We start from the raw sequence: 15246 nt of genomic DNA, 5'->3' as shown, positions 1-15246 counted from the left end.
CGTATATATATATATATATATATATATATATATATATATATATATATATATATATATATATATATATATATATATATATATATATATATATATATATATATATATATATATATATATATATATATATATATATATATATATATATATATATATATACGTACACACGCTTACCACAAGGATATTGTGAAAGCCCGACAATTTATTCACAAGCAATGATGGCCAGTATGTCCACGTTTGAACCCCCAAATGGAAGCCAGATATTATTATATGTAGATGACATCCTACTAGCGTCACAAGATAGGAAGTCATGTGAAGAAGACACAATAGCCTTATTACACCATTTAGCAAAAGAAGGCCATAAAGTGAGTAAAGACAATTTTGTAAGCAATCAGTGAAGTATTTAGGGCATCAGTTGACTGGACAAGGGCGAACCATTCTAACAGACAGAAAACAAGCAATCTTAAATGCAGCTAAACTACAAACGAAAAAACAAATGATGTCCTTTTTAGGACTCACTAATTATTGTAGATGTTGGATTCCAAACTATGCACAAATAGTGTCACCATTAACAAACATAACATATAAAACAGACTTAAAAATGACAGCACCCTTATAGTGGAATGAGGCAGAAAAAGCATTATGTGTTAAAAAAATAAATAAAAAATATATATATATACTGGTAGGAATTACGATTCTAGCACTACCTGATTACAGCAAAACATTTATACAAACAGTAGATTGTAAAGGTCTTTACATAACCTTGTGTGCGGGCTGTAATAGCAGCATCTATAGCCGTGGAAACAAGTGCAACCATTGTATTATTCCATCTACTCGTACTGAAAGTACCTCATGCGGTTTCCACCCTGCTATTACAGACTAACGTGACATTTTTGTCTCCTGCTGGACATCTGTCTTGCATGGCAACACTTTTGTCCCAACCACATTTAACACTTGAGCGATGCACCACGCTCAACCTAGCTACCCTTCTACCACTCCCTGAGGAAGGCCAACCACATGATTGTTATGAACTAACAACACAAACTGCAAAGTGTAGACCAGACATATTAGATCAGGCACTAACAAAAAGAGGAGATTTTGTAGATGGTTCCTTGAAGAAAAATAATTTTGGACAAACAATAACAGGCTATGCAGTTGTTACACAAGATATGGTGTTGAAAGCAGAACATTTACCATCCTCTTATTCTGTGCAAGCAGCAGAATTAGTAGTGCTTACAGAAGCATGCAAATTAATGAAAGGTCAAAAGGTGACAATTTATACTGATAGCCAATATGTATATTCAACAGTACATACCTTTGCACAATATTGGCAAAACAGAGGTATGATAACATCAACGGGGAAACCAGTAACTCATGACGGATTACTAACAGCATTACTAGAAGCAGTGCAATTGCCAAAACAAATTGCTGTATGTAAATGCATGACACATATTACAAATAATACTGATCCGATATCCTTAGGAAATGCGTTCGCTGATAAAATGATAAAACAAGCAGCACTAAAGGAACTGAACCATCTTAACACTAAAAAATTACAAGTAGACTTTGAGATTCTGGCAGACATGCAACAACAGAGTCCAAAGCAAGAAATTGACCACTGGCTTAGGAATAAAGCAACCCTGGACAAAAAGGTTAATATGTCGACAGATAATAAAACAATCTTGCCAAAAAATTTGCATAAGTGGGACGCTATTTTGAGCCATGGTTTTGCACATGTCTCAACAGGAGGAATGTGCCACACTATTAACACCCACTTTACTATGTATGAATTTAATTCTTATTCCAAAAAATTTGTAGAGCGTGTTTAATGTGTGCAAAACACAATGCCCAGGGCAGCTTGCGACCTCGGTGTGGCCAATTTCAAAAACCACAATATTTATTTCAAGTAATACACATGGACTTTATTGTTTTATAAGTGTAAAAAGAAAACACTGACACTCTTCCAAGTGGGAAGGACCTTATCAAGTATTGTTAACGACATTGACGACATTGAAATTGCAAAAAGAGGTACATCAATCGCATTGTAAACTAGTCATTGTTCGGGAGTCTGACGAGGAAGGTAAAGGCCCGTCTGTGACGCAGGGGACTTCAGAGTCCTAGACTCTGGGGCATCGTGCTGAGCAGTGAAGATTATAGCACATACCCTTGGCCAGAAAACCCAACAATGCATCCTGGTTTTGAGGGCACTGTAGCAGAATGGCACAAAAATGAAACAGTAACCAAAATGTCCCCCAGCTTACCAATAACTATTGTAGTCGGGTTAAGCTATAAATAATATAATAATTAATAAATGTTTATGTCTATATGATTATTGTAATGAATCCAATAGTAAAAATGGAAGGCATCACCATGGAACCATTTCAGGAACTTTTAAAAACTGGGTTTTAAACATTGAACAAGCAGCAAAAAGTGCAGCAAACTATGTTAAAAATATTAGTTGTGTTGCATGTATGACCATGACCCCACTTCTCCAGATTGTACCAGCACTGATCAATGCTACTTGAGTCCCTGAAGTAATGACAAAAATGTCCACACTGTCACCATCATGTTCAGAATATTAGAATGTTTTTGTCGAGAATGTTTATGTGATATAAACACTATATTCCCAGTAGTCAATGAGACAAAAAGGCCCCCACCATTCTCTACTAAAGTAGCCCGAACAAATTTCACCAGTGTACAGCTAAAAGGAACCGCAAAGAAATGTAGGTCACGTTGAGTTCAAATATTGTAGACATGTAAAAAAAATCAAGATACCTACAACACAGAAGGAGGAAACACACCCCCATCAACTTAGTACTTTAGAGCAGACGTGTGGTAGTGGTGCGAGGACGAATACCTCGATGACATCGTTTATAACATGACCGGAACATGTGCAGTAGTGACATTACTGATTCCAGTATCTATTTACCCTATGAATGTTGACATGTTACTAAGTGCTATCATTGAAGCAGATAAACACCACATCGCAAACTACTTCCAAAGGAAGAGAGAAGTTCCAGCCCCCGACTGGATGATGCAAGACAATCCCACCGACATCGATGCCATCAGCGTGCCACGAGGGGTACCAGACGGATACAAACTAGTAAATCAGGTTGCATCAGGTTTGGAAAGTATTATCCCATGGATAACAGTTAACAAAAATGTGGATAGGATTAACTACCTCCACTATAACATACAAAAGCTTGGGAACTACACCGAGGCCGGACTCACAGCAATTGGAGAACAACTCCATGCCACGTCACTCATGGCCTTCCAGAATCGTATCGCCTTGGATGGACTGCTGGCACATTAGCAAGGAGTGTGCGCCATGCTTGGCGACCAATGTGGCATGTCCATCCCCAACAATACAGATTCCACAGGAATGCTGTTGCGTGCGATTTCTGGTTTAAAGGCGCTAAACACCAAGATGAAGGAACACTGGTGTTGACACTGAGATGTTCGGTGACTGGAGAAAACTTGGGGGACAATGGTCTCCTTATGTGATGTCCGTGCTTATTGCACTCGCTGTTGCCCTTCTTTTGTGTGCCTTATGTGGATGTTGTTGTATCCCTATCCTGAAGGATACAATCACATGGACTGTGGATTTAGCCATGGCACCAATTACAACAAGGTAAATGAAATGTACCCCCTACTGGTGGCAGGTGGCAGCGATGACAGTGACGACTCAGATAGCCATCATGGACATGCCCCTGACTTGTTTCCTGACCAAGACAAGTACTTTGACTCAGACGACGAGAACACTTCCGTTCAGGTGTAAGCACAATTTCTGACATAGATGACCTGCTAGGTGAAAACCGAGAGGAGAGCCTAGGAGGGACTGCAAACAGAAAATGTGTGATAAACAGGAGGGAAATGTTAGAATAAAATGTAAATACAATGATTATAGTGTTAAGTTAAGGGCAGTTTCAGCTTGTTGCTCCTCCCGTACAAGGCGATGGTGCTGAGGCTTCGCGGTAAGCCCAACCACTTCCGCAGGAAACAGCTGACCTTCCTCTCGAAGCCCTTGACGGTGGTCAGTGGCACATTGTAGACCAGCAGCGGCCAGAGTAGGCGTGGCAGGATACCGTGTTGGTAGATCCAGGCTTTAAACTTGGTAAACTTGGTAATCCTGATTTATCCACTGCGGTCAGCCAGGTTCCCAACTCCTCTGATGTTGCTTGGAGTGCTCCGGTGTCCTTCAAGGTACAGTCATAGATCTTGCCCAGGCTCTTAACTGGCTTCTCCCCCACCGATGGAATCTGGGTGCCTCTGACTGAGAAGCGAAACTGGTCTGTGACTTTCCCCTTCTTCACCACCAGAGACCTGGAGGAGTTTGAACCTGACAGGGACTCTCAATTCACACATGTGTTGGACTTTGGACTCTGTCCCTTGTATGACCATTTTTCCCCATTGACGAACTGTTTTTGTGTTGGTGCCAGATGCACAGCTGGCACTGTGGCTAAGCTGGTCAAAGTGCCTGTCTAGTAAACAGGTGATCCTGGGTTCAAATCCCAGCAGTGCCTGGGTGCTTGGTCAGTGAAACTTTGGCAGCTGATTTCTGAACCATGTACTTCTTTTTGTCACTTGCCCTTCAAGAACGAATTGACGTTGCATCCACAGCTGACATGATTGTTGTGGATCCCATTACGTCAGAAGGTGCTTGAATCCAAAGAGTATGACATTGTGATGTTTTGTCATTCAGCGCCACTTTGCAGAGGCTCATCCACTTGACAGTTGAATTTTTTTTCTCTTACAGTGTGTCCCCACGTGGCATTGGAGGTTCAGTGGTAGAATTCTCAGACATTTGCTGCCAGCCAATCAGGATGCGACACAGACGTCAGACAAGCAAAGAGACTCGCCTGCCATGCGGGCATGATTACCATTACCATTACCATCTATCAGGGATGGCAACTGAATTAAGAATCAATGCCAGAAACCTGCCACAGGATTTCAGATAATGTTTTGATGCAGACTGGTCATGATGCCTCTGAAGTTCACCAAAGCAGACCTGACTTAAAGTGACTACACTTCCAAAGTTCCCAGTGATGACTGAACCTCTCACTCCTTGTGTTCCCTGAGAAACTCATATCTTCAATTTAATTATTGAGAATTGTGTTTACCCACAGTCCTGGAAGATCGCAAAGGTGCTAGGTCGAAAAGGTTTACTTAAACAAGTTATTCCTTGTGTGCTGTTGTAGTCTCTGTCACGCAATTGGTCAGCGAGTTTGGCTGTTAACTGAGAGGTTGGTGGTTTGAGACCACCCAGGGACTGTCAATTCACACGTGTTGGACTTTGGACTCCCTCCCTTGTATGAACATTTTTCCCCATTGGCGAACTGTTTTTGTGTTGGTGCCAGATGCACAGCTGGCGCTGTGGCTAAGCTGGTCAAAGTGCCTGTCTCGCACTGTATCTTCAATTTAATTATTGAGAATGGCGTTTACCCACAGTCCTGGAAGATCGCAAAGGTTTACTTAAACAAGTTATTCAGGGAAGGGGCCTACCTTCACCGCCTGAACAGGGACTTGATCTCTGGACCCTCAGATTAAAAGTCTGATGCGCTACCAACTGAGCTATCCAGGCCGTTGTTGAATGAGGACAACTCACAAGGTAAAATCTTCTGGCATACTGTACTTGACCTTGCAGAGATGAGAGCTTCTTCTCTGGCTCTTAACAAAGGCGGTCTCATCTTTCCCCTCTCCTCCCTATCCCTTATCTTCCCTGCTTTGTTGTCCCCTGTCCATCCTGTCGATGGAGTTTGACTTGATTCTTTGTCACGCAGTCTGAAATTGGCAAACGGAGAAATTCTGATTGAGTGACCAATGCAGTATGTCTATTTTAATACATTTCGTCTCAACTCATGTTGAAAAAGGACAGAGCCATTTCCGTGAGAGCACAAGACCCCTGGATTGTACCCAAAAATACTTTGCGTTCATCAAAGAGTAAAGCTGGTGTCCTGGTTTGCAATGCCTCGATTGTTACACCAGAAGGTGCGAGTCACATCCAAAACAAAGGGCATGCTGGACGCATAGCATGCGTTAGTATGGCTTCAACTGAACAGAAGTTGGCAGTGTGTCCGTCTCTGTGGCGCAATCGGTCAGCGCGCTCGGCTGTTAACCGGGAGGCTGGTGGTTCGAGCCCACCCAGGGACGTTCTCTGGATGCATCAGTGTCACTGTTCATTCATGTTTGCGCTCCACTCTTGCACAGCACTTGTGTGGTTCCAAATTGGCAAACTGCGTGTCAATGACTTTTCAAAAGCACATTCCAGCTTCCATGGTCTAACACATTTGATCAGAAGTTAGGTTGATCAAGTCACAGATTTCAGTTTGTTTCTGCACAGGTCTGGTGAAACACAGAAGCTCTGCTTGAAAATATTATCTTTTGCAAAAGCGCCAGCCAGGATTATAGATTAAGAGACGACGGAATGCTTTTATGTTAAAAGGAATCAAGTCAAACCCCATCAACTGGTAAGCAGGGGCCCTTAAGAGAAGACACCTCTTACTGTTACAAGATACCGTTGTGATTTTTTGACAGACTTGTCTAGTAAACAGGAGATCCTGGGTTCAAATCCCAGCAGTGCCTTCTCTGTGTTTCAGCAGCTCCTATGCTGTTATTTAAAAGAAATGTTGTTCTTGTTCTGTTGAATAAAGACCCATCATTTCTGATGTCATATGTAGTATACATGTCACATGTACTACAATGCTCCCTACAAAGACAATACCCTTGTGTATTTGGACATTTGCAGGTTTAAGAAAACAGACCACATTAGCCAAATATCTTCCGGACAAAAGAGTGGTCAGACAAGACAAAGTTTGAGCCAGTCACCTGAACATTAGACTTTTGATCTGAGTGTCCGGGATTCAAGTCCCTGTTCAGGTGACCAGTGATAGGGTCTGAGGTCCGCTTGCAAACGCCTCCTTTTTGCCCACAAAATACAAGGGCAACAGGACAATCCCTTGGTACTTTATGGAAACAATGTGAGGTGCCTGGCTTTTAACTAGAAGTGGAAAGACTTGTGTAGCCCCTCACACAAACCATGTGTCTTCCTCCCATGCACATGTTGCCAGCTGATCCTTGACATCAGCAAAATTTTGGTTCTAGGACAATGGGGTCACCTGCCCCCATTGGTCTTTTCCAAGGAGTCACGGTGGCTGAGAGGTTAAGGCGTTGGACTCGAAATCCAATGGGGTTTCCCCGCACAGGTTGGAATCCTGTCTGTGACGCTTTGGCTGGGCATTTGTTGCCGCCATGCTGTTTACCTTGTGGTGGAGTACTGTTGGTTATGAGGGCCGGGTGTTGTCCTTTCACAGTCCGCATTCTCTACTTTGGAGGTCTAAATTTTGGGTAGAGGATAATGGGGTCCAATGTCCCCATTGATCTGCTTCTTGCAGTCTCGGTGGCCGAGAGTTTTGTTGCCACTCTGCTTTGACATGCTGTTTTCTTTACCTCTCCCCGGTCTTTCAGCGGCCTTGTCGAGGGTGTTTCACAGGTGGGTGGGTGGTGTGATGCTGGATATGGGGGCCAGTGGGTTGTCGCCCTTTTGTTGTTCCTGGAGCACATAAAGAAGAGTGGCCAGTACGGGGGGTCGAACCCATGACCTTGGCGTTATGAGCACCACACGCTGACCAACTGAGCTAACCGGGATAGTGGCAGAGAGCTGCTGGAATGACAAGGCGCTACGAAACGCGTATCGGGCGAGCCTCAGCGTCTGGGTCTCATCCCGAGCGGCCAGCTCATCTTGCACTTGTTGGCTGAGGCTCGCCCGATATGCGCTCCGCAGCGCCATATCATTCCAGCCGCTCTCTGTCGCTATCCATTCGACTCGACAACCGGCTGCGGGAGCGGAGCGCACAGCGGAGGGCGGAGCCTCGCCGACCCACACGTCGGCTCCAAATCCCACCTCCTGAGGCTCTTCTGGCACCACTCCTCCCTCCCTGCTCCAGCATCGGAGCGCCGTCTGATGACGTCGGGAGTGTCGTCCCCATGCAACTGGGAGCCAGTCGCCTTTCGTCAGCGGAGAGGAGTCACCGTCCACGCCTGTGGCTGTGCCTGTACTGTGGGAGTCCTACACACAATTTCCCGCTGTCCAGTTCGCCCAGCACGCCAACGCTCTTCCTCCACCAGGGATATTCCCCAGCTGCTGGCACTGCCCGCTCCAACCACACCGGCTGCATCATCCGCTTTGGTGGGCCGACTTCAGATATCCTGGGCGGGGGAAGCTTCTCCTACCACAGCATTAATTGACTCTGGGGCGGACGAGAACTTCATTGATAGCGGACTGGTCAGTTCTCTCAACATTCCTACTGTTGAGCTTGTCCCCCACAAGAATGTCCGCTCGCTAGATGAACATCACCTGGCATGCATTACGCATCAGACGTGCGCCATATCCTTGGTGCTGTCGGGTAACCACCACAAGGTCACAATTTTTTTTCTTATGCCCTCTCGCTCAGCTCTGTTAGTACTCGGCCTCCCCTGGCATCCCGTGCGTGTGTTGTGATTGTGATGTTTTGTCATTCAGCGCCACTTTGCAGGGGCACATCCACTCGACAATTTAATTTGTTCTCCGACAGTGTTTCCCAATGTGGCATTGGTGGTTCAGTGGTAGAATTCTCGCTTGCCAAGCGGGAGGCCCGGGTCCGATTCCCGGCCAATGCAGTATATCTTAGCTTGTACCTTTCTTTAGAGCTCATGTTGAAAAAGTACAAAGGCTCTTCTCCTGCGAAAGGGCAGTATTCAGAATGACACCTGAAACGTAACAGACCGGACCACCCGAGAGTTAAGGTGGACAGCACTTAGTGAAACCTGACTGCAGTCATGCTGTTGTAGTCTCTGTCGCGCAATTGGTCAGCACGTTTGGCTGTTAACTGAGAGGTTGGTGGTTCGAGCCCACCCAGGGACTATCAATTCACACATTTGTTGGACTTTGGACTCCCTCCCTTGTATGAACATTTTTCCCCATTGGCAAACTGTTTTTGTGTTGGTGCCAGATGCACTGCCGGCACTGTGGCTAAGCTGGTCAAAGTGCCTGTCTAGTAAACAGGAGATCCTGGGTTCAAATCCCAGCAGTACCTGGGTGCTTGGTCAGTGAAACTTTGGCAGCTGATTTGTCAACCATGTACTTCTTTTTGTCACGTGCCCTTCAAGAACGAATTGACGTTGCATCCACAGCTGACGTGATTGTTGTGGATCCCATTACGCCAGAAGGTGCTTGAATCCAAAGAGTATGACATTGTGATGTGTTGTCATTCAGCGCCACTTTGCAGAGGCTCATCCACTTGACGGTTGAATTTTTTTTCTCTTACAGTGTGTCCCCACGTGGCATTGGTGGTTCAGTGGTAGAATTCTCACTTGCCAAGCGGGGGCCGCGCGCGTGTTGTTGACATTTGCTGCCAGCCAATCAGGATGCGACACAGACGTCAGACAAGCAAAGAGACTCGCCTGCCACGCGGGCATGATTACCATTACCATTACCATCTATCAGGGATGGCAACTGAATTAAGAATCAATGCCAGAAACCTGCCACAGGATTTCAGATAATGTTTTGATGCAGACTGTTCATGATGCCTCTGATTCATTCAATTAATTAATTAATTAAAATTAATTAAACCACTACCTGTGAGAGGTAAGGTACACCATTGCTCTAAACATTGATAGAATAGTTAGTAATGGAGTTAGTAGTGAATAACTAACAATGCTTGTGGGGATTTTTTTGGTGTTGGACATCTTTCAGATAAATAAACATGCAAACTGACCCGGGAACATCATGGCTGTTCCTGGCAAATGAACATAACAGGAGGGTTAAGATGACTACACTTCCAAAGTTCTCAGCTATGACTGAACCTCTTGCTCCTTTGTTCCCTGAGAAACTAGGTTGGGTGTGGAATTGATCAAACATCAAGAAGACCACATCAATTCAAAAAAATTAAAAAGTGATATCGTGGCAGAAAAATGCCCGGTTAGCTCAGTCGGGAGAGCATGAGACTCTTAATCTCAGGGTCGTGGGTTCGAGCCCCACATTGGGCGGTTCAGCTCTTTTGGTGATACATCTTAAAGATTTCTTTCCTGTGGAAAATTCTGCAACATGCGGAAAACATGTCATTCGAAGTACACAAAAACAAATCCCATTCTTGTAGGACCACAAATGGTAGAGCGCTCACTTCGCATGTGAGATGAAGTGGAATCGATGCCTGCCTGCAAAAAGCATTCTCAATCTCCCACATCGTACCGGATGCTTGGATTAATTGCATTCTAATGATGTTTCCTAAAAACACAGGTGGTGTCAAAACTGGTGCATTAGTATAGTCCGATGAGGATGGGATTCGAACCCATGCGTGCAGAACACAATGGATTAGCAGTCCATCACCTTAACCTCTCGGTCACCTCATCTCCTTTGTGGACATGGTCTTGTTGACTCAAAATGACACATCTTAGTTAGTGTTTTGGTGTTGCAGAAATTGTGGCAGCCTTCCTGTGCAGCGGGGGGATTTAACTCAAAGGCCAGAGTTTCTTGCTTTACATGCAAGAAATAGCGGGTTTGATATCCTTATTGTCGAAATGATATATTATGGCTGTTTTGCCAACAAAAGCGTTCTCGATCTCCGACATCGTACCTTATACTTTGATTCATTGCATGCTAATAATGTTTACTAAAAATACAGGTGTGGTCAAAACTAGTGTATTTTTACATCACCACACTTCAAGTGGACAGACAATCTTGTCTTTTCAGACAATACAATTACAAAAGCAACACACACCTGCCATGACCCTGAATCGGCCGGGGTTGTTGCGGCCACAACACAGAGTAGGAACCACTATACAATTACGGCTGTGAGCTATGCTTTTCTGGGCAAGAACCATAAACTCAGACTTGGAGGTGCAGATTGCTCATTTCAGCTGGTTCTTATATGTCTGCGAGCAAAGCTTGAATTTCATGTGGGTGTTGTCCTGGCGGGAGAAACATTTTAGCTTGTGTCGCCATGGCTACCGTGACAAAAGCCCATTTTCCTTTCCAGTAAATGTGCATCAGCTGAACACTTTGCAGACCTAATGCTGTGAACATTTGTTGTACGTCACCTCCCAACTGCACTTGTCTGGTCTTAATATGTAATTGTCTGGTTGTGTTGTCGTGATCGATGTTGATGAAATCAAGAGAACAAAGTCACACCTTTACACCTTTTATTTGCCAACTCACCATGTAAACAGCGATTGTGCTGAAAACTGGGATTGAACCAGGGACCTTTAGAGATTCAATCCAACGCTCTCCCAACTGAACAATTTCAGCTGCAAAGGGGGTTCTCTGCTTTTTCAGTCTGGGCTAAAAGTGGGGGAAGGGTGACGCTGTGTCTGTGCCACGTACTATGTTGCTGTGTACCTGGTCCAGTGTGTTCTCATCTTGGGTTGGAATGTCCCCATGCTGGTAAAGGGTGGGGAATACAGTCCGTCGATGAGGATAAGCGGTACAGTGGAGTTCACTGGTTGAAGTCGCCAGGTACCATAAAAATGGCAATGGGCCACGAGGGTGTTCTGAATTCCTCTTTGGCAGAATTGGCTAAATGGCCGTACAAAAAGCACCATACTTGGAGCCTGTGGTCAATGTCAACAGTTGGGCTAATTCAGTTCCGTTGAGACGGTGATTATGTACCAAGTCAGTTATGTCAGTCAGGATTTGGTCAAGGTTGTTGTGTGGTTTTGGCATGGATAAGGCTATTTATCTAAATTTAGGAGGAGTCCATGGTCTGTAAACATACTGAGATACTCCCCCTGCTGTTGCGGAACTTGCAGGAACTTGCAAATTTTCCCACTGAGGGGTGAATAAAGGCATATCTTATCTTCTACCATAGGGTAGGCTTCTCCTTCTACTTCAAAGGGTAGGTTTTGGCAAGAAGTAGGATTCTTAATCCTACTTCTTGCCATTAATGCTTTCCCGAGTTCCAACATTTCCTTGGGAGCGAGTTTGATAACCTCGGGGTGTGGACATACTCATTGATATGCCAACGAGGCTGGGAGGATTCCAACTATGGTCTTTTGGTTTTAGTTTTAGTCATTTAATTGAGTCGAGTCAATAGTTCCCCAAGAGAGGGTGGACATGGGTGTCTGTTCAGGGGCGGTTGCAGAGTGATCATAAATTGGAAATGTCGGGTACAAAGATGTTGCCTGAGTCGGAGACTGTAGAACTACAGATGACTGAAAGTCTCACTCCTTCTGAAACAAGGTTGTCTGTGGAATTGATCAAACATCAAGATGGCCACATCGATAAAAAAGAAAAACAAAAAATTATATCTACAGCAGAAAAAGGCCTGGTTAGCTCAGTGGGTAGAGCATGAGACTCTTACTCTCAGGGTCCTGGGTTTGAGACCCACATTGGGTGTGCATGTGAGGAAGACACTTGGTTTGTGTGCGGGGCTACACAAGCCTTTCCAGTTCCAGTTAAAAGGTAGGCACCTCAGGCGGGCATTGGTGGTTCAGTGGTAGAATTCTCGCTTGCCAAGCGGGAGGCCCGGGTCTGATTCCCGGCCAATACAGTATATCTAAGCTTTTACCCAGAGCTCATGTTGAAAAAGGACAAAGGCTCTTTTCCTGCCAAAGGGCAGAATTCAGAATTACACCTGAAAACTAACAGACCGGACCACCTGAGAGTTAAGGTGGACAGCACTTGAGTATTTGCAACTTTCTGTCAAAAGTGGAAACTTACTGAAACCTTACTGCAGTGATGCGGATGTAGTCTCTATGCAGCAATTGGTCAGCGCGTTCGGCTGTTAACTGAGAGGTTGGTGGTTCGAGCCCACCCAGGGCCGCTCAATTGACACATGTGTTTGGCTTTGGGCTCCCTCCCTTTTATGAACATTTTTCCCCATTGGTGAACTGTTTTTGTGTCGGTGCCAGATGCACAGGATTTCCTTTTTTACTAAAGGCATCATTGTCAAGTTTGCATGCTTCGCAGGCACTATGCTTTAGTTGGTCAAATTACATGCCTAGCAAAGAGGGGCTCATTGGTTCTAATTCCAGCAGTCCTCTACTGGTATTTCCATGACTCTGGTTTTCATACTTTTTATCAGAGGTCATGTTGAAGAACAAAGACTGTTTTCTGGAGAAACGCAAGACCCCAGAATGCAATAGGTCTGCTTTGTATACTTTTCAGCAGCGGTCATTTTGAAAAGCACCCCTGGTTTACTGCCCATGAGGAGCAGCCTCGGCCACTTTAGAATGAAGGGTGACGCCACTTCAAGATGCAAGAAGCTGTCAGAAGTGGGACTCAAACCCACGCCTCATTAGAGACTGCAACCTGAATGCAGCACCAAACTTCAGGTTCAGGTTCAAACTCCTGTGACACTTTAATTACAGAAGAGACAGACAACAAAATTCAAAATTTCTCGCAGCGAGAAGAGTGAAAAAACAAACCCAGTGACATGCCGCTCCACTCTGAGGATGCCATTCATGCTCCTCTCTTTTTATTTTCTTTAGGAGGTCCCTAATACATGGTTGTGCAACTCTAAGGGGAGGGGGAAGCAAGCAGTTGCACGAGCTGTACTTGTTGTCTGTGTGTGTGTGTGTATGTGAGAGCAATTACTTTTTGTGTTCTTATGTGTTCTTATCTTGGCGCATTTTTCATGATGAACAGGAACATCTTCAAGGTAGCTACTGATATTCCCAGGCACCTGCAAGATTAGTGGTGCTGGGAGTTGCTGGTCAGCGTCTTGGAATGCTGCTTCAAAACACTCAAGACTATTGTCTATTGTCTAAGCAAACGGATATAAGGGTGATAACTTAACACTATAATAATTGAATTTACTTTTTATTCTAACAGTTAGTCCAGATTAACAGCCTAGTTATTTGTGTCAGTCCCAGGGACCGTTTCTAGACCCTTGTGTGACACTTGTGGAGAGCCCTTGCATTCTTCCCAATTGGTAAACCCTTTGTATCGGTGCCAAATATACGGGATTCTCCCCCTGCTGACCGAATGACACACGACAAATGGCATCATCTCAGCGTTGGAGCAGTTTATGTCTAGAAGAGTAAAGGCAGCATTGCCAGGGTGACTTACTCGGCTGGCGCTGTGGCTTAGCTGGTCAAAGTGCCTGTCTTGTAAACAGGAAATCCTGGGTTCAAATCCCAGCAGTGCCTGGCTGCTTAGTCCGTGAAACTTTGGCAGCTGATTTCTGACCCACGTACCTCTTTTTGTCACTTGCCCTTCAAAAACGAGTCAATGGTGCATCCACAGCTGACATGATTGTTGTGGATCCCGTTACGCCAGAAGGTGCTTGAATCCAAAGAGTATGACATTGTGATGTTTTGTCATTCAGCGCCACTTTGCAGAGGCTCATCCACTTGATAGTTTAATTTTTTTCTCTTACAGTGTGTCCCCACGTGGCATTGGTGGTTCAGTGGTAGAATTCTCACTTGCCAAGCGGGGGCCGCGCGTGTGGTGTTGACATTTGCTGCCAGCCAATCGGGATGCAAGAGAGACGTCGGAGAAGCAGAGAGACTTCAGAGAAATGAATTCAGGTTTTCAAATCCCGTCTAAGTCATCAGTCAAGTGACTGTTTTCTTCTCCACAATATTATTGTTTTCCAATTAATCCCTATATCATTACAAACTATTCCTATCAGGCTTATATTGATACCAGTGCTTGAAATAAAATACAAAATCAATGCAATGTCATTCATTCATTTTCTACCGCTTTTCCTCACAAGGGTCGCGGGGGGTGCTGGAGCCTATCCCAGCTGTCTTCGGGCGAGAGGATCAATGCAATGTAACAAAGAATATTTATTTATCAGGGTACCACACTCAAGAACACTCTCAATAATAAAAAATAAATAATAATCTACATGTAAGCAGTTATGAATAATAAATATACGTATTGTTCACTTATTTTGCCGTCTTTGTTTCTCCTTTTCATAGAAAGGAGAAATACCCTCCCTCCAGTCTTCACTGGTCCAGTGTGGGCAGCAGTTGGAGAAGTTTGGATGGACAATCTTTTTTGGGCTCTTGGCAAATAAAACCATGAAATACACATTTGTAATTTGGTTCAAACAAGATGCAACTATGAGAACAAAGGGACACATGATTAAGTTTTTACCTGGCTTTGCTTTGGCTGAAGCTGTTGCTAATGTAATGTAACTGTTGCTAATGCTAATAGGTATACTACGTGTAATAGGTATACTGCGGCGGTCGTAAATAACGAACAATAGCGGAAGTGGCACCGCCACACCACAAACAGCCACATAAAAACATGAAAGCAGAACAGTTCAA

General features: G+C 44.5%; 8 non-coding genes across 8 annotated transcripts; 7 read left to right on the top strand and 1 right to left on the bottom strand.

Moving 5' to 3' along the window:
• The first annotated feature begins 4446 nt into the window (after window positions 1-4446).
• trnat-agu (transfer RNA threonine (anticodon AGU)) lies at window positions 4447-4520 on the top strand. Its single transcript has one exon. It is a non-coding gene; the product is annotated as a tRNA-Thr (tRNA).
• Window positions 4521-6073: 1553 nt separating this feature from the next.
• On the top strand, window positions 6074-6147 carry trnan-guu (transfer RNA asparagine (anticodon GUU)). Its single transcript has one exon. It is a non-coding gene; the product is annotated as a tRNA-Asn (tRNA).
• A 991-nt stretch (window positions 6148-7138) lies between these two features.
• trnas-cga (transfer RNA serine (anticodon CGA)) lies at window positions 7139-7220 on the top strand. Its single transcript has one exon. It is a non-coding gene; the product is annotated as a tRNA-Ser (tRNA).
• Window positions 7221-8581: 1361 nt separating this feature from the next.
• On the top strand, window positions 8582-8652 carry trnag-gcc (transfer RNA glycine (anticodon GCC)). The gene has a single exon. It is a non-coding gene; the product is annotated as a tRNA-Gly (tRNA).
• A 342-nt stretch (window positions 8653-8994) lies between these two features.
• trnat-agu (transfer RNA threonine (anticodon AGU)) lies at window positions 8995-9068 on the top strand. The gene has a single exon. It is a non-coding gene; the product is annotated as a tRNA-Thr (tRNA).
• Window positions 9069-9947: 879 nt separating this feature from the next.
• On the top strand, window positions 9948-10020 carry trnak-cuu (transfer RNA lysine (anticodon CUU)). The gene has a single exon. It is a non-coding gene; the product is annotated as a tRNA-Lys (tRNA).
• A 281-nt stretch (window positions 10021-10301) lies between these two features.
• On the bottom strand, window positions 10302-10383 carry trnas-gcu (transfer RNA serine (anticodon GCU)). The gene has a single exon. It is a non-coding gene; the product is annotated as a tRNA-Ser (tRNA).
• Window positions 10384-14044: 3661 nt separating this feature from the next.
• Window positions 14045-14118, top strand: trnat-ugu (transfer RNA threonine (anticodon UGU)). The gene has a single exon. It is a non-coding gene; the product is annotated as a tRNA-Thr (tRNA).
• Window positions 14119-15246: the final 1128 nt, after the last annotated feature.

The sequence above is a fragment of the Doryrhamphus excisus genome, chromosome 17, assembly GCF_030265055.1.
Source record: "Doryrhamphus excisus isolate RoL2022-K1 chromosome 17, RoL_Dexc_1.0, whole genome shotgun sequence".
Taxonomy (NCBI): Eukaryota; Metazoa; Chordata; class Actinopteri; order Syngnathiformes; family Syngnathidae; genus Doryrhamphus; species Doryrhamphus excisus.
The sequence above is the reverse complement of the archived record's forward strand: the minus strand, read 5'-3'. Positions and strand labels throughout refer to the sequence as shown.